A 19,975-nucleotide genomic window follows, 5' to 3' on the forward strand; every position below is an offset into this window, starting at 1 on the left:
TAAGAATTTAGCAGAGTAAATAAGTGTGTGGGAATTCTGTTGAACTTAAGAGGTCACATAATCAACACAATACACTTCTTTTCCTGGAATTCTTTTTGAAATTCATAAGTGAATCTATCCTTCTATCAGTATTAGTGAGCTATCACTAAAGAACTTGTTAAAAATATAAAATATCGTCTTCATCTGTGATGGAAACATCTACCTTTAAAGAAAAATTTTGAATTAGGGAGTGAAGTCTATATGGTATGTTGTTGAAAAGCCACCATTTAAAAGAGAAAAACATCTTGGAGCTAAGATGGCTATCTCCAAATATATCAAGGGCTATTTTCAGGAGTGGGGAATTATTTTATTCTGTCATGCTTTAGAGACTGAAATCAAGAAAATAGAGAATTTCAGAGGTAAATTTTGACTTGATGTGAACTAGAGTTTTTACTAGTTGTAGCTGTTCAACAACAAAATGGTCTCCGGTGAAGTAGCAAAAGTATGACCATCAAAAGGTTTAATCAGAGAATAAGGGTAGAAAGTTGCTTTATTCATCTAGAATAGTCTTTTCAACCTCTTTCAGATCCTAAACTCCTTGCAAATCTAATGAATGTGATTAATTTTCTCAATAAAATTGTAATTAAATATAAATAGACTTTTATTGACAAGATTACAGGATTCATGGAGCCCCTGAAACCCATCATTTGACCTGAGATTTCTTTTTTTCTAAGAATAATTTGAGAATGTGGCTTAATGACATAGTTCTAATTTTTAGTTTTTTTAAATCTTTGTCGTCTGCAGTGTAACTTAGATGCACTTTCTTTAAGAAGATCTTGTACTAAACCATTCATGTTTATGAAGCATCATGTGAGTTCCCTTGATTATGACTCAAACCTTCATAAAGTATAGGCCTCCATTATACAGTTGTCCCTTGTGTCTGTGGGGGAAGATACCAAAATCCATGGATATTCAACTTCCTTACATAAAATGGTGTAATATTTGCATATAACCTCCACACATCCTTCTGTATCTTTAAATCATCTCCAGATTACTTATAACACCTAATGCGTTATAAATGTTATGTAAACAGTTATTATACTTCATTTTTTAGAGAATAATGAGAAGGAAGAAGCACCCATCTGTTTTTTTCCCTAATATTTTTGATCTGCAGTTTGCTGAATCTACAGATGTAGAATCCATAGATAAGAAAGGCCAACTATATTTCACTGTCATAGAAAAACTGGATTTTCTTAGGTATTTCTGATTTTAAAGGCTGTGATTCCCAATGTAGTTGTTTCAATGTTTCTTATTCCTTCAAATACCCTACCTTCCCAAATGAAGCTTAAAGTTTACCAGTTTTACCAGGTATAATTTTTCTTTTTTTACCTAACAGGAACTTTCAGGCTCTATATTCTCTTTTTCATTTTGCAGATTTGAGAGCTATTAGCTGGACAGATGAAATGATTTGCTAAAAGGCATACATGAGACATGTATTCTGACCCCTAGCCTAATAATCTTATTTTATTAAATAACACTACCTTGCCTCAAATCTTGAGACTTTTTACTTCATGACAAAATGATTCCTTTGCCAAACATAGTAAATTAGATAAAGAACAACAAAATAACGTAAACCAGGAAAGAATTAGTATAGATGGAATCTACAATGAAGGAAACTGAAAACAAGAAACAAACAAAAAAAAAATTAGAAAGGGTAAAGAAATTCTTGGAGATTATCCTGTGAAAATAGCAAAATTTCTTTTGAGCCTGATTATTAGAGAGAGAAGACCAACCATAGAATCAAGATAAGTTTATCATAAGATAATACAACTACAAATGTGTGGTAACTTGCAAAAGTTGGATGAAATGAGTGATATTCTAACAAAATATAAATTATTAAAATTGACACAATAATTATAAAAGTTGAATAGGTCATTACCACAAAAGAAATTAGAAAGGTAGCTAAAGTACATAGAAAAATGTGGCTCTAATCAAATGAACTTGCAGTTATCTAACTCAAAAAAAATAGGAACGAGCAATGCCTTTTTCACTAGTTCTAACCATGGTAAATATGGAACGTTCTTTCAGTTCATTTTGTGAATCCAGCATAATTATAATATCAAATCCTGATGAAGATAGTATAAAAAAAAAAGTGCAACATCACTGAAATATATAGATGCAACAATTGAAAAGGAAATACTAGCATATCTAATTTACACATCATTTAATTAAAAGAATAATACCTATGGCATAATAAAGTTTAAGTCAGAAAGACCGAGGAGGTTTATATCAGGCAATGAATGATAGGTTGATAATCGTGACAATAATTTGCTAGCTATTCCTTTTAAAATCTGTAAGTTAAATATAAAGAAACTACTTAAGTGTAAAATATCCTCTTAACCAAGCAGCAATTATTTTCCTAAAAGGTTATATACTATACATACTATAATAATTTAAGTTACAATCAGGATGTAAACAGGATTAACTTCTAAAAATGCTGTTACTCAATATTTTGAGATGGTCTGGCAAATGTAATCAAGAAACTAAAAGGTTAAAATATTCTCTTTCTTATAATGATTTGACTGAATAGGTAAAAACCCAAAACACTTGTAAAATTAATAGATGATATGCTAAGATGGTTAGATAAAAAACTATCCATTTTATGCTTAGGTTCAATAAAGTATGGACAGCCATATAGAACTATGATTAGACAAAAATGGTAGGATCTAATGCTAATTGACTGAGTGGGGAAACTCAGAAGCCTCTCTGTGCAGCATTCCTTTCTCCAGGATATGCGGTAGGACCCCTCTGGAATAAGGGTCTTAATTTTTTAATTTTCTGTTACACAGAAAGAAGGGGGAGAGGAAAGTTAGAGTAATATTTTTAGGCTTTCTTTATGCCTGGCTTTGGGGAAAAGGAGCTCTGGTTTCCATGACCCACCTTGGAGAAGAGGCATTCTCGTTTCTCTGGCTTTCCTCTCAAGGAAGAATGAAGGGCAAGAGACAGAACATCAGGAGAAGAAGATAGAGACTATTTCTTAGGGTGATTCTTAGAACTTCACTGTGGGATATCATTTTTTGAGCCCCAACAGTACCTAGAAAGGGAAATGGGAATAAATATTCCATTCACAAAAGCACCTAAAACTATGTAAAATATTTAGTAATACATTTAACAAAAAAGACACAGTTGCAAATTGGGGGGAAAAAAAAACAACCTATAATTTTACTGAAGGGCATACAACAAGATCTGAGCAAAAAGGAAGACATATTTGTTTTGAAGTAGAGAGAATTAGTATTATTTAAACAAAAAGTTCTCCTACAATTCATTTATATATGTAATATACTTCTAAGAATTATCTTAATTGATTTCACCTTAACTGATGTTTGTTTGTTTATTTGTTTTTTTCAATTTCGATAATGTGGTCTTAAGTTATATGGGGGGAAATAGTGACAATATATTTTCTGAATTAAAGAAAAAGTGAAAGGAAACTTGCCTTTCCAGATATCAGATCATAATCACTATAATGAAATCAATACAGCATTGGCATAAGAATAGGCAAGTAGATTAGTGGAAGAGAGAATCTCAAAATAGATTCCCCTAAATAAAGGAATTTAATAGGAGATAAAAATATTTTAATTCATTAAGAAAATAGTGTGTTATTAAATAAATGGTGCTGGTACAATGTCTGTCAGACTTTAAGAACATAAAATGAACCCTTATTTTATATTGTGTTCAAAAATAACTTCCAAATGTAATAAAAATATGTGAAAATTTGAAAATAAAAGTCCTATAAATAAAGAGGAGAGACTACATACATAATCTAGGGGTGAGAAACTTCCTTCATCAAGACTAAAAATCATAAATCTATAAAATAAATAATGGAAATATCTGATTACATAAGTTTTAAAAACTATATGGAAAGAATAGTATAGTAATTTCCAAATAGTTCATTTGGAAAAGAAATATAAGTAATATAGAAGATGGGGAAAAGGATTGATATCTATCATGTAGGAAGAGTTCTTATAAAACTAATAAGACAACAAAATATATAGAAAGTGATTCATGGAAGATTAAGCTGTGAAAAGGTGCTCCAACCCAGTAGCAGTAATGAGGGAAATAAAGCTAAAATAATAATGATATAATACACTGGAAAAACATAGTTTTGCTAGTGAAGATATGGAGAAAAAAATACTTTCATCCATTTTTGGTGGATACCTTTTAGTATTTAAAAAATACCTAATCTGCTCAGCCTCTATGCCATCTAAATCAAAGAATCAATATCTAAGAAAATATTTTTAGACAAATTACAAACTCTGGACATGTATTGTTTGTATAATATATATAATCATGGAGACCTTGAAAGAAAGGATTAATAGCAGAGAGAGGTGCAGGGAAAGGGAAAACACAGTTTAAAAAAAAAAAATCCAGAGGTTATATGATCACATCTCTGCTTATGTGTGCAAAATAGAAAATGTACAATAATGCTACATAGTTTTTATTAATACTCACATATGTAGTAATAAAATAAAAGTATGCATGAGAAAGAAAAATATAAATTTGGGCTGGGGATTATTTCTGGGAATATTGGATAGGTGGATGGGTGATTGAATAGATAGATGGATTAGATAGATTGATTATGTTCTTAAAAATATTTTGGCCGGGCGCGGTGGCTCACGCCTGTAATCCTAGCACTCTGGGAGGCCGAGGCGGGTGGATCGCTCGAGGTCAGGAGTTCGAGACCAGCCTGAGCAAGAGCGAGACCCCGTCTCTACCAAAAATAGAAAGAAATTATATGGACAACTAAAATATATATATACAAAAAATTAGCCGGGCATGGTGGCACATGCCTGTAGTCCCAGCTACTAGGGAGGCTGAGGCAGTAGGATCGCTTAAGCCCAGGAGTTTGAGGTTGCTGTGAGCTAGACTGATGCCACGGCACTCACTCTAGCCCGGGCAACAGAGCGAGACTCTGTCTCAAAAAAAAAAAAAATATTTAATTACAATTTGTAGTAAAGCTCACAATAAAACAAATATTTTGACATTTCACCGTGAATGTCTTTTGAGGAAATATAGTAATTTCTTCCTTTCATTTATTTTGCTGTTATTGTAAAACAGGAATTTAAGCTTCTCTTGAAAAATCCCATGTTCTTTACTCTGTCAAAACTAAGTCAGAAATAGAAACTAACATTTTTACAGAAAACTAAGCAATTCATGGGAAGGTTGAGTTTTAGGCTAACCCATTTTAGCTCTTTCAGAAAAGATGACATGTCAGATCACCTGTTGTTTGAAGACCGAAACTTTTCCCCATTGCCTCTGAAGACTGTATAAAGAGGAAACACATTTAAATTGGAGCAGTGGGGTGTTGGTTGACTTTTAACGTAGTGGAAGATGGATGTTGGAAGACAATTTTAAAAATCAAAGGTTTTTTGCTTCTGAATTTAGGAACAATATGTGCTCTGTATACTAAATGAAGAGAATATAGATATATATAAAGAAGAAAATAAAAATCATAATTGATTCTATTTAACTGTAACCAGATTATAAAAATGTAATAAGCTATTATAGCCAACAATTTATAAAAGTAGATATGCTCACTGGAATAAATTTGTAGTAAACAGGAAAATATGAACAAGAAATTAAACTTGCCTGTGGTTCCACTATCTTATACTAAGGATTAATGATTTTTGTGTTTTGCATTCTATCTTTTTAATTGTATTTCATTATATTATATACATACTATTTCTTGTTTGACCTTTTTTGGATACTTTTGCATTTTGTACTTCTAAAATATTAGAATCTCTTGGCAAAGTTTAAAAAATCATTTTGATCAATTGTATTAAATACATAATTACATTAGAAAGAATTGACACCTTTATTTGCATTCCACTCCAGAAGCCTGATATGTCTTTCCATTTATTCTAGCACTTTGTGTTTCTCAGTGAATTTTTTTCTTAATTAAAATTATAAAATGCAGAAAAGTACTGAGAAGAAAATTAAAATAATATATAGTACCACCAGCAATATTAACTGTTTGTTATATTCCCTTCTAATTACTTTGGTTATGTATACATATGCATTCATATATGCATATATATTTTACATAATTCTACTTATACATTATCAGCACATTCCTATTTCATTAAATTATTTTAAAATACATGACTTTATTGGTTGTAGAGTATTTTCATCATGTAGTTATAACTTAATTTACTAGAATTTTAATTCTGATATACTCTTATCAATATTCAAATTGTTGGTATTTTAAATCTATGTAGTATTGCCTTAGATATACTTTCTATAAACAGCACATACCAGATGTATTTGGGTAAACAAATCTGAGTATGTTTTCTGTAAAAGTGTGATTATATCAGGTTATACTGGTTCTTCCTATCTTATCTCTCTTTATATTTTCTGTGTTTTATTGAAATTTTGACTTTTATAATTTATGTTCATTTTATATATACATATTTGGTTTTACCTTTTCTCTAGTGATTTTGATGCCATACCTTTTATTAATATTTTTTTAATTTACGAGTGGCAGACTTTAGTATTTTTTAAGATAAGTATTTAAACACTTTGTATTAAGTTTGCAGAACAAAATTATATTTATTGATTAACCACCATCACATAAGTTGAGAAGTTAATATTCTTTTATTTTTATTTTCCCTTTTCCTACCCTACTTCTTGGCTTTTTAAATATTATCTTGGGTTTTAGACATTCATAGCTACTCTCATGAAAATTATCAGCATTTGCATTTTTTGGCAGTATTATCTAAAATATTTATAATTAGACGATTTAATTTATTTCAATACACCTCAGTAGCCTTTTCATAATATTTTAAGTCCATTTTGAGTTCATCAAGCAGTCACATCTCAGTCAATTGATTACATCTTTAAGTAGTTATTCTATAAATATTCAGAAGGGAATCATCTGAACTTTTGTCTACCTGAGGAGACAGTGTTTCTTCTGTCTTTTTTCATAAGCAACACCTTAACAGAGTATAGAATTTGGGGAATTTTTTAGATATCACTTTTTTACTTCTGGAATATAGTATTGTGGAGAAGTCTGAGGTCAATTCAGTTTTGTTTTTTTTTTTTCCTTAGATCTGTTTCTCACTCCTTCCTTCTGCCTCTAGGCTCGATGCTTATTGGATATATTTCTTTGAAAATTTTTGATATTCATAAATTTCACTAAGAAATATTACCAACTGAGCACTTTCTGCTAAGTTTTCTTGTACTCTATGAACAATTTTTGGCCTACGGATTAGGTCTTTTCCCTACAAAAGAGTGTTTTTGTTTCAGTAGCCCCTAGACCCTTGTTTCTGTTTTCTAACCTATAAGGGCTCATTATTTATTGGTTAAATTTGTATTATGTGTCTTATATGTCTTTTATTTCTTCTGTTAGTGTTTTTAGCTATTTTTACTTTAGTATTATGGGAAATCCTTTTAAGGTTATTCTCAGTGTTACAGATTTGGTTTTCTGTAGTGTTGATGATGGGATGGGCTTTACTGCCTCCTCTTCAGGTTTTAATTCAGCTATTAGAAGTTATCATTCCTTGTAATCTTTATTTAATTTTTTGACCTTCTCTTTTCTGCCAATTCCTTTTTATTTCCTCTTGTTTACTTACCATCTCATTTTCATATCTTATTTCACAGGGAGCAAAGTATACACATCAAGGAATAGACCTTTCTTAAAATTTATGGAATCTAAAGTATGTGCATTCTAAACTTTTCTGTGTTTTGTAATAGACTCTTTTTAAAAGGATGCTTTTCCTCTGGCTCTTGAATACAAAGTTGTTTTTTTTCTCTTCTTAATCTTTTTATAGGCTTCATCTTGCCTGTATGCTTATATATGTAGTGTTTACTATTTGGATAGATTCCTCTTTGACCTGTTGATTGTGCACTCATGTGGGACTGGAATCTTCACTTCAGATTTTAAGCTAGAAAATTACTTGAGGTAAACACAGTCTCTTATTTGAAAAATTTTAGCATTTTGGAGTCCTTTTCTAGGATCTACAAATAGGAGGAAGATCCTCCTATTTTCTTATTCTTGCTAAAGAATACAATTCATAAAAGACACTCCTGCTATGATATATTACTTCTGTGGCTCTTCCAACTTTCCTATTCTAAAGAGATTCTTCACACCCCAGGTCATGTTTTGACAGTACCTTTCCATTTCTGCCCCAGGTGTTATTGCATTATATGAGTTGTAACCTCTAAATGGATGTTATAATAAAGGTATTGGTGGCTGAGTATGAAGAGGTGGTGGAGTAAAATGGCCCTAGCGGCCTTAGTGTATTCTTATCTATGCAGTTTAAATGATTCCTTCAGATACTGTCTTTTGTCTCTAAGGCAATGGATGTGAATGAGACATTCTTAACCTTTTCCCTAACTGGCTCCATGGCCTTGAATTAGGATCTAGACTTAAACATTTGGTAAGAGAGATTTTTCTTATATTATGTCACATCCTTGAGGGCCATTTTTAGTTATTTATACTATTTAAACTTCCATTGTTTTGTTTTAATGGAAGATTAAATAGTTATCATTAGCTAGCTTCCATCTTTTCTACTAAAGTTTGCTTCATGGTCATTTAATTGGAGAGTTATGAATATATTTATCCATATGATATAATCTATTTTACATTACCCACATGATTTATTCTAGGTTGTACAGTCTGTTCTCTAGGACTTAAGGTTTAATATTTACCTTCTCCTTTTAAGTTGCCATTTCTTATTTTAAGTCAAATTCACACAGGAAGCCAGAGCAAAGACAAGTCTAGAACTCATGGCATCAGGTTTGCTGCTTATATTCTTTCTACTGCACTTATACTTTATAATACTGTATATTTAGTCACATTCTCTAGCAGAGCCAGGACTCAAACCTAGGCATTCTGACCCCAGGGCCAGTATAAAAAATCATATCAAGGAATATACTGTCTTAAGCAGCCCTGTCTACCTAAAATTTAGACTGCCAGTATAAAATATGAGATACAGCTGTTATTAATCTTACTAACCATAGGAGATCAGTTCTGCTATGTACCATCAAAGTGAAAGAATTTTTATAAATATAAACAAACATAAAAAAAGGCAACTTAGAAAAATTAACAAGACCATTTTGAACTATTGATGATGGTCTGTCACCTTTTCATTATTTTTGGTAACACAAACATTATTAAAACAGGATGTTATATTTTGCCCCACTGAATATTGTTCAATATAACCTTTACCCAGGGGATGTCAGCCTTGCAAGATGAAGTTTTTTGTTTGGGGAGGTAAAAGTACTTAACTTCGGTTTACCAAACATAGTTCCAAGGCTAGAGGAAATATATCTATATTCCATAAACATGAATTGATCTAACTAGTTTCCAGGCAATCTCCTATTTCTGAGGGTTCCAGAGGAATGAAGACATATAGTTTATGCCTTTACAAAGCTTACAATGTAAGCAGGAAATAGATAGGAAACAGATAATTTCACAATTAATTATTTAATTGCAATTGTGATAAAGGCTGTGAATGAGTATAGTATGTTCCAAGAGGAATATGATATCAAGATCTAATCTACTAGTCTGGAATATCTGGGAAGACTTCCACAGTATGTGAATTTCAAGTCAGGACTTGAAAGATAAGTGACCGTTAGCTCATTGAAGAAGGGAGGGATGGTGGGGCAAGAGAGAACATTTGTAGCATTAAGAACAGAATATTCAGAACATTTAGGAGAAGAGAGAATGGCTTATTGAAGAATCTGTAATGTGAATGGTTGATAGGGAGAGGAGAAGTGGCTAAGAGAAGTAAGCTAGGGCTAGACCTTGTTAAGGATTTTGGACTTTAAGGGCAGTGAGAAGGCACTAAAGTTTTTAAAACAGGGAACTGACTTTTGATCATTTTTGCATCCTTAAAAGAATATTCTGCCTGCTGCATTAAGAAGGTAGAAGGAGGGCAAAATTGGAAAGGATTCAGTGAGACTAATTACAAGCCTAGGAGTTGCCACTCTGAGTGAAAGCTGATGGTGAATGGGCCTAGATTTTCTTTTCTTGATTGTCCTATTAGAAATTTTACTTTGCTTTAATCTCTGGCTTTTCATTTTAATGGGATTCTAAAAGTTTGAAACAGTTTATTTCAAGGCAAAATTATGTTTCATGTTTATAAGTGAAATTGAAGTTAATATTGTGGCACTAAATTTTGTACAACCCTTCAAGAATTCCCGTTCATCTGACTTGGCCAATATAAGGAAGGAGACAAGGAATAAATTGAATCCTCTCATGTTCCCAAGTCTTGCAGAGTATTTGTATTTCGGTGATTATCATTCCTCCAGAATCTCTCCCTTGTGTGTGTGTAATCAGCAGTAAGGCTCTTTTACTTCTACCTCAAGTCTTATCAACTTTAATATATGACCTGTCTTTTCCTTCTTTACCATATTAACGCTGGTGGCAGAGTGCTTCTTTTTTTTTTTTTTTATCCTAGCTCTGCCATTTATTCATTATAAAACCTTCAATAAGTTCCTTAATCTCTCTTTTTCTCAGTTTCCCCATCTTTAAAATGGAGTTAATAATAGTACCCACCTCCTAGAAATGTTGTTAGGATTAGGCTTAGAACACTGTCTAGCTAGCATATCCTTTTAATGAGTCATGAAATCTTTTACTGGGTCTTGATCAGCATTTTATGGAATAGCATGTAACAGAATAGAATAGGAATACCATAGTACATCACGTGAATTTAAATTAGGTATTGTTTCTAATGCAACATTTTTACATATACATGTATACATATACACACACTTGTATAATTTTCTATGTATATAGGATTGCCGTTAAACTGTATTTCTGTATACCTTGATGAAAAAGATTTGAAAACCACTGTTCTATATGGCTACATTTCACATATTTATTTGTGTTATATATTAAATGTTTGTTGAAGATAGAAAACTATTTCTAGCACACGTCCATATCTTCAGAACCTGGCTCTGGGTTTGGGATATATATGAAAGTTAATTATGTTATGTTTATTTATGGTTCAAACAAAACAGAAACCAATGATATTGATGAAAGGTACTTTCCAGGGTTCTGTTGCCTGAAAACCCCAATTTGCCTAGAGGATTATAACTCCATGAAAATTGCTATCTGTTAACCTGTACTTTGCCTAACTGTCTTGCAATAAATGAGATAGAATGTAAAATATAGACACTGACTATGAAGAAAGGATACGTAGTTTGGAGTGGGATAGAGTTTCAAAATAAGAAATAAAGACATAAAGTCTACACTTCAAATATTTACAGTGTATGATATGGCAAATAATAAACTTTGCTCCTGACTTAGGATTTTAGTATTAAGAGCTTGGAGAAGGGATGATTGACAATGCTCAGAAAGTTACCATATCCCAGGTTACCAAATGAATTGTTTTTCTCAGCTTTCTAGGCTGACTTTTACTCTTATGGATTCCTGCCAGGTGTGCTGGATAGTTTCCATTTGCCCCTATATCTTCCCTCTACCATTGTCCACATTGATCTGTATCCCTGGAAGATGACTTTTACAGATGTATCAAAAGGCTTTCTTGTCCTCCAGCTTCTGGTTGTTTTCACACTGGCAGGAAAGCCGAGGGCAGAGGAGAGTGAGAGTGTGTGTTAGCAGTGGTTACATTTCTCTTCAAAGACCTCTGTTCATAGACCTCTCCTGCCAGATGTTGTTCTTTGGGATCCAGGCATGGCTTCTGGCCCTTGCCTTTTTCCCTCTCAGGTTCAGGGTGCTTCTCTGTCCTTTTTTATCTCTCCTTAACTTGTTCATACCTTTGTAAATAGTCTCTTTGTTAAACTTCTCCATTTTCATTGCTTGGATATGTTATTTTTCTTACCAGAAACTTTGCAGACTCACAGAATCTCTGAACCTTCTTCGTCTCTAGCTGGATCCTTTCCCTTTGGACTCATCTGGATCTGGCTTATTTCAAATGTCCATCCCCACAGGTGAGGAAGCAGTCTAGATTTGGGAATCAAATAGTCCTGGCTTAGAGTCTTAGTTCTGCCTCTTTCCAGCCATGGGATTTCAGATAAATTACTCCACCTTTCTGAGTTTTTAGTCTCATCTCTGAAATGAGGTACTGTTGGTACTTGCCTCGTGGTGTGTTATGAGGATTAAATAAGATTATGTAATTAAATTGTTTATCATAAATTTGCTTAATAAATGTTAGCTATAGTTGCTTTGTTATAATTATTATAATACATATTTATACTAATTATTATTATAATTATGCTAAGAGTTTGAAAAGTTCTATTGTCATATACCAAGGTGATGATTGGCTGTTATTTTCTGTCTTTACCTACTTGGTTTCTTAACATGCACAAATAGAGTTGTTCTAAGGTTTGGGATCTGGGACACTGCATTCAACTTACCTCAGCTTGCAAAATGTTCTGGCATCTGCCTTTTGTTATAGACTTTGTTTTCCATTGTGCATGTAAACACTGAAGACTATCTCTGAATATTGGTGTGCCCCAAAATTCATACGTTGAAACCAATAGTATTAAGAGGTGGGGGCTTTGGGGAGGTGATTAAATTATGAGGGCTCCACTCTTAGGGATAGGATTAGTTTCATTATTAAAGAGGTGGAAAGGAGCTGCCTTGCCCTTCTGCCATGTGAGGACCCAGTAAGAGGCTCCATTTTAAGCAGAGAGCAAGCCCTCACCAGATACTGAATCTGCTGGTACTTTAATCTTGGACTTCCCAGCTTCCAGAACTGTGAAAAATACATTTCTGTTGTTACAAATTACCCAATCTAAGGTGTTTTGTTAGAGCACCCTGAGACAGCAGTAGTCTGTGACAATTCCAAACACTGCTCTACTGAGCTATATCATTGTCTTCTTTTTTTCCCCCAGACTTTTTATTGGTTGTGATTTTTCCATGATTTCTTGGCTTTAGACCAATATAACTAACATTTTTATGAATGTCATCAACCAATCAAAAGTTCTTTCCTACAGATCTCATGTTCTTTGGCTCTTTCCTTCTAGATTCATATGCTGCTAGCTTTCTGAAAGCTACTTTTTTCTTATTAAAGAAGGTTGAAGTTTTTCTGGGGGGTTAATTTTTAGCCCCTTGTGAAGCCTAAAAATTCTGAAAGACTGATTCCTGAGTCATCTTCATTACCTGCAGATTTAAATTCTTATTGTTGATTATTTAGCTTATTACTGACATGAGGAAACAGTCTGTGTTATTTCAAATAAACTTTAGTTTTTGTTTTCTGACAAATGCAAATTTAACTATAGACCTATATAATTAACACTTCTACACCCATTCCTAAATAGTGTTATAGATTTATTTTTAGAATATTTGACTTAAAAGTTTATGAAACTGAATCATGGAAGTTAGCATGTATATTTGAAATGCAAATGATATTTATATTATGATAAGTATGAGAAAATGAATTACCTCTTCACAAACTTGAGATAATCCATTTTTATTGCCTACGTCATTTGAACATATCCATATGGTACAGAATAAGAATAGCAGCTTGTTCAGTACAAGAATGACTATACCTAGAAAGACTTCATTTTATTTTATCTTGGGTAAACAATGCATATTTAGAGACATATTTTATTACATATGAGAAAATCTTCGTAGAACCTTTTATGTTTGGGCTTCTGAGTTATTAAAAGAATGAAAACAATAGTTCTATTTTCTCTAACATCATAAACTAATTAAATCAAAATGAGTTTGCTATAATTACATGTATAATCCTCCTGTTTCTCTACACCCCCATTTTTGCCTGATATTTAAAGTAAAATCCAGACAAACAGCTGCCAGATTGGATTATCTATGTTAGTATTTTATTCTTTTTTCCTGAGAGAATGCACTCTAAATTTAATGTACAATCCAATGTTCATTTTAGTGCCTGCTGTGTATAGGGAAATAGATTTGGCCTGGGGAATGCTCAGAAGCCCAAGATATGGTCTCTGTACCACAAGAGAGAGCTTATTATCTAATAGAGAGACAAGTAAACCTCTACGAGATCAGGTAAGTAAATCTCCTGATGGAAAACAACCAAACATATTCTAAACCCAAACTTAAATTATTTTTGGAATATATATTTTTATTTTCTCTGTTAGCATTGTTTGTTACTCATTTAATTCAATTCAAGAAACTCTATTTTGGAGCAGATCTGAAACCACATTTTGGGATTACAACCGGATAAAAAGGTCTATATAATCCCTTCTTTATCAGGAAAGGCACATATTAAACAGGTGTTTACAATTAAGTGCCAGGACCCAGAAGAATTAGATACTAAGGAAATATGCTTTCATAGCATGCAAGAACTGCTAAGTTATCACTGATCAAATTAACTGAGCTATTCAAAGAATACTTTTATACAATAGTCTTTTTTCCAGTAGTAAAATTCTTAGTTTTTCAATGATGTACCATAACTTTTAGAACTAAGTTAAGCTTTTCTGCCTACCACAGGAGGCCATCAAAGATACAGGCTATCTTTTCTCTAGATTCAACTCTTTTTTTGTTGTTATTCTTTTAGAGTCAGGGTCTCGCTCTGTTACCTAGACTGGAGTGCAGTGGTGCAGTCATAGCTCACTGTATCTTCAAACTCCTGGACTCAAGCCTTCTGGAGTAGCTGCCTTCCGAGTAGGAAGGACTACAGTCACACACCAGCAAGCCTGGCTAATTCTTTTTTAAAATTTTTTTTAGAGACGGAGTCTCACTGTGTTGCCCAGGCTTCTGGATTCATTTCTCATGACTTCACACTGGTTTCCTCGTACCATTTCTTGAAATACTAAACTACTTTTACATTAATTCATAATGTTATGTCATACAACTTTTTATGAATACACGCTATTCATTTATCTAGAGTGTTATTTACACTACTGTCATTCAAGGTTAAGTACCATATCCTTTGGGAAATCACCCGGACACTCCAGTTTGATTTAAATATCCCACTTCTGTTCCTCATCACACTCTCTGTAATCTTTATCCAAGCTCTTAACTATTCTCTTTTGGTTTACTTTCATATATTATATATTCCTTAAAGTATGGCTATGTCTTAATCTGACTTTGTACCTTCAAAATTTTGTATAGTTCTTGGCATACAGTAGATACTCAATATCGTATAGATTGGTAGTTAGAATAATAAATGAACGGATGATGATTTTCATTTTATCTATCATATGTGTAGAAGGAGTAGAAATTAAATGTAATGGGCAGAGTTTATCTTACTTTGCAATTCACAATGTCAATAGAACCCTTCTAAATCTCCAAACTACTATTTAAAATAATATTATAAGTCTAAATCTACGTTCTAGAGAGAATTATGGCACTAAGTACAGATTTAATTCCTCACTAAAATTTATGTAGAAATATGAGGTGATAAACTCTGATTAGATATAGTATACCTACCAATGAACTCACAGTCCTTACTACCAACATTAACTATAGAGAAACTAGTGTACCCATCACCAAAATAGTATACATTGTACCCAGTAGGTAAATTTTTATTCCTCACCCCCAGACACTCCTACTTCTTACTTTTCAGTGGCCACTACACCATTTTATGACCATATATACCCCTTGTTTAGCTTCCACTTATAAGTGAGAACATGTGGTATTTGTTTTTCTGTTCCAGAGATATGTCATTTAGGATCATGGTCTCCAGTTCCATCCAAGTTGCTGCAAAAGACTTTATTTCATTCCTTTTTATGTCTAAATAGTACTTCATGGTGTATATGTACTACATTTCTTTATCCACTCCTAAGTTGATAGGCACTTAGGTTGATCTCATATCTTTGCAATTGTGAATTATGCTGCAATAAACACTTGGGGGTAGGTGTCTATTTTGTAAAACAACTTCTTTTCTGTTGGGTAGATACCCAGTAGTGGGATTGCTGGATGGAATAGTGGTTCTACTTTTAGTTCTCTTAGGAATCTCCATACTGTTTTCCATAGAGTTTGTACTAGTTTACATTCCCATCCACAGTGTATAAGTATTCCCTTTTTACTATAGTCGCACTAACATCTATTGTTTTTTGACTTGTTAATAATGGCTATCCTGACAGGGGTGAGATGGTATCTCACTGTGGTTTTAATTTGCATTTCTATGATGATTAGTGATGTTGAGCATATTTTCATATGTTTCTTGGCCATTTGTCTATCTTCTTTTGAAAAAAATTTGTTCATGTCTTTTGCCCACTTGATGATGTTTTCTTCTTGATGATTGGTTTGAGTTCTTGCAGATTCTGAACAGTAGTTCTTTGTCAAATACATAGTTTGTGAATACTTCCTCCCATTCTGTGGGTTATCTGTTTACTCTGTTGATTGTTTCCTTTGCTGTGTAGAAACTTTTTAGTTTAATTAAGTCCCATTTATTTATTTTTATCATTGCTATGTTTGCTTTTGGGGTCTCAGTCATAAATTATTTGCCTAGGCCAATGTCCAGAAGAGTTTTTCTTACATTTTCTTCTCAAATTTTTATGGTTTCAGGTCTTACATGTATGTCTTTAATCCATTTTGAGTTCATTTTTGTATGTGGTAAGAGCTAGGGATCAAGTTTCATTCTTCTTCATGTCACTATCCCATTTCCCCAATACCATTTATTGAATAGGGCATATTTTTCCCAGTGTATGTTTTTGTCTGCTTTGTCAAAAATCAAAATCAATTTGTTGTAGCTACATGGCTTTATTCCTGGGTTCTCTATTTTGTTCCATTGGTCTGTCTACTTTTATACCAGTACCATGCTGTTTTGGTTACTATTACCTTGTAATATAATTTGAAGTTGGATAATGTGATGCCTCTAGATTTTTTTCTTTTTGTTTAGGATTGCTTTGGCTATTTATGTTCTTTTTTGGTTCCATGTGAAGTTTAGGATTGTTTTTTCTGAGTCTATGAAAAATGGTGTTGGTATTTTGATGGGAATTGCACTTATTTAATTTTCTTTGAAGCTATTGTAAATGGTTTTGAGTTCTTGTTTTGACTTTCAGCTTGAGTTTATTAGTGTATAGAAATGCTTCTGATTTGTGTCCATTAATTTTGCAGCCTGAGAATTTTACTTTATCAATTCTGGGAGTCTTTTGATAGAGTTTTTAGGGTTTTCCAGATATAAGACCCTATTATCAGCAAACTGGGATAGTTTGACCTCCTCATTCCTGATATGGATGCCCTTTCTTTCTTTCTCTTGCCTAATTACTCTGGCTTGGACTTCCAGTACTATGTTAAATAGAAGGGGTGACAGTGGGGCTCCTTGTCTTGTTCCAGTTCTTAGGGGGAATGCTTTCAACTTTTCCCCATTCACTGGGATGTTTGCTGTGGGATTGTCATATATGGCTTTTATTACTTTGAGATATTTTCCTTCTGTGGCTAGTTTTTTGAAGGTTTTTTATCACAAAAGGGTCTAGATTTTATCCAATGCTTTTTCTGCATCTGTTGAGATGATCATATCATTTTTCTTTTTAATTCTGTTTATGTGTCATGGATCACATTTATTGATTTGCATATCTTGAACTTCCTTTCATCCCTGGGATGAAACCCACTTCATCATGATGAATTATCTTCTTGATACGCTGTTATATTTTTGTTTGCTAGTATTCTGTTGAAGATTTTTGCATCTGTGTTCACGAGGGAAATTTATCTATAGTTTTCTTTTTCTCTTGTGTCTTTTCCTGGATTTGGTATGAGGGTGTACTGGCTTCATGGAATGAGTTTGGGAGGTTTCTCTTCTTGATGTTATATAACAATTTCAGTAGGATAGGTGACAGTTCTTCTTTGTAGGTCTAGTAGCATTTGACTGTGCCTCTGTCTGCTCCTGTGGTTTGTGGGGTTTTTTTGTTTTTTTTTTTTTTTTTTTTGGTTGGGAGATTTTTTTTATTATTGTTTTCCTTCTTGCTACTGATTATTTGTTCAGTATTTCTATTCTGATTAAAGCTTGGGAGGTTGTGTGTTTCTAAAAATTTATCCATTTCCTTTACATTTTCTAGTTTGTATGCAAAGTAGTTTTCATAGTAATCTTAGATATTTTCTATTTCCATGTTATCAGTTGTAATGTCTCCTTTTTGATTTCTGATTGTGCTTATTTGAATCCTTTCTCTTCTATTTCTGGTTAATCTAGCTAGTGATCTGTCTATTAGTTTATCTTTTCAAAGAACAAACTTTTGCTTCAGTGATCCTTTGTATTGTTTTTTTGTTTGTTTGTTTGGTTTCCATTTTGTTTAGTTTTGCTCCTATCTTTGTCATTTGTTTTCTTCTGCTAGTTTTGGGTTTGGTTGTTCTTTTTTTTCTAGTTCCTTGGGGTGTGACATTGGATTGTTAATTTGTGATCTTTCTGTTTTTTTGATGGAGACATATAAGTTTGTGAACTTTCCTCTTTGCACTGCCTTTACTGTATCCCAGAAATTTTGGAAGTTTGTGTTACCTTTGGTATTCAGTTTGAAATATTTTTCAATTTCCATCTTGATTTCATTATTAACCCTAGTATCATTCAGCAGAAGATTGTTTAATTTCTATGTATGTGTGTAGTTTTGAGACTTCCTCTTGGAATTGATTTCTGATTTTATTCCACTGTGGTCTGAGAAAATACATGGTATGATTTCCCTTTTTACAAATTTGCTGGGCCTTGTTTTGTGTCCTAACACATGATCTATCTTGTAATATCTCCCATATGCTGTTGAAAACAATGTAGATTCTCCAGTTTTGGGATAGAATGTTCTGCACATTTCTGTTAGGTCCATTTGTTCTAGAGTACTGTTCAAGTCCAGTGATTTTTTTGTTGATTTTCTGCCTCAGTGATCTGTCTAGTTCTATCAGTGAAATGTAGAAGTCCCTGGCTATTATGATGTTGCTGTTTATTTCTCTTCTTACATCTAGTAAAATTTGGTTTTTGAATCTGAGAGCACCTGTGTTAGGTGCATATATACTTAGGATTGTTTTGTCTTCTTGTTGAATTGATACCTTTTTCATTATATAATGACTATCTTTGTCTTCATTTTTTTACTACTGTTGATTTAAAGTCTATTTTATCTGATATGAGAATAGCTACTTCTGCTCACTTTTGGTTTCCATTTATGTAGAATATTTTTTTTCCACTCCCTTACCCTGAGTATATGAGAATCTTTGTGAGTAAATGGATTTCTTGAAGACAGCATATATTTGAGTTGTGTTGTTTTTAATCCATTCAGCCAATCTATCTTTTAAGTGGGACATTAAGACCTTTTACTTTCAATATTAGTATTGATTTGTGAGATGCTGTGTTGGTCTTCAAGTTGATTGTTACCTAGTTGCTTTGTTTTCTCTATTGTGTTACTGTTTTGTAAGAGCTGTGAATTTTAACTTTCTGGTGTTTTTACACTGGTGGGAATTGATTGTTCTATTCCATGTAAAGAGCACTTTTAAGCATTTCTTCTAGGGCAGGTCTAATGGTGACAAATTCCCTTGGTGTTTGCTTGGTCTGGAAAAGAATTTATTTCTCCTTTATTCAAGAAACTTAGTTTTACAGGATGCAAAATTCTTGCCTGGCAGTTATTTTGTTGACAGAGACTAAAAATAGGACCCCAATCTCTTCTGCTGAGTAGCCCGTTGTTAGTCTCATAAGTTTTCCTTTGTAAGTTACTTGGTGCTTTCAAATTGCAGCTCAGAGAATTTTTTCTTTCACTTTGACTTTGGCCAGATTGATGATTGTTTGCCTTGAATCTTCTTGGTGTTCAAGGTATCACCAGATACAAGGTGACCCTGTATCTGGATGTCTAAATATCTAGCAATACCAGAAAAGTTTTCCTCCAATATTCCCTCAGATAGGTTTTCATGCTTTTTGCTTTTTTTCCTCCTCCTTCAGGGATACCTATAATTCTTATATTTGTTCATTTTATATAATCCCATGTTTCTCAGAGAGATTGTTCATCTCGATTCTTTTTTCCTTCATTTGTGACTTACTGGGTTAATTCAAAAGACTTTTCTCAAGCTCTGAAATTCTTCTGCTTGGTCTAGGCTGTTGTTAAAACTTTCCACTGTATTTTGATATTTCCTAAATGA

The 19,975-nt window shown here is 32.9% G+C and overlaps 1 protein-coding gene across 1 annotated transcript in view; it reads left to right on the forward strand.

Annotated features, from left to right (window-relative positions):
- Positions 1-19,975, forward strand: part of METTL15 (methyltransferase 15, mitochondrial 12S rRNA N4-cytidine) — a 183,398-nt gene that overhangs the window by 88,795 nt on the left and 74,628 nt on the right. The gene's annotated exons all lie outside the window — the stretch shown is intronic.

This window comes from Eulemur rufifrons, chromosome 6 (assembly GCF_041146395.1).
Source record: "Eulemur rufifrons isolate Redbay chromosome 6, OSU_ERuf_1, whole genome shotgun sequence".
NCBI classification, from domain to species: Eukaryota; Metazoa; Chordata; class Mammalia; order Primates; family Lemuridae; genus Eulemur; species Eulemur rufifrons.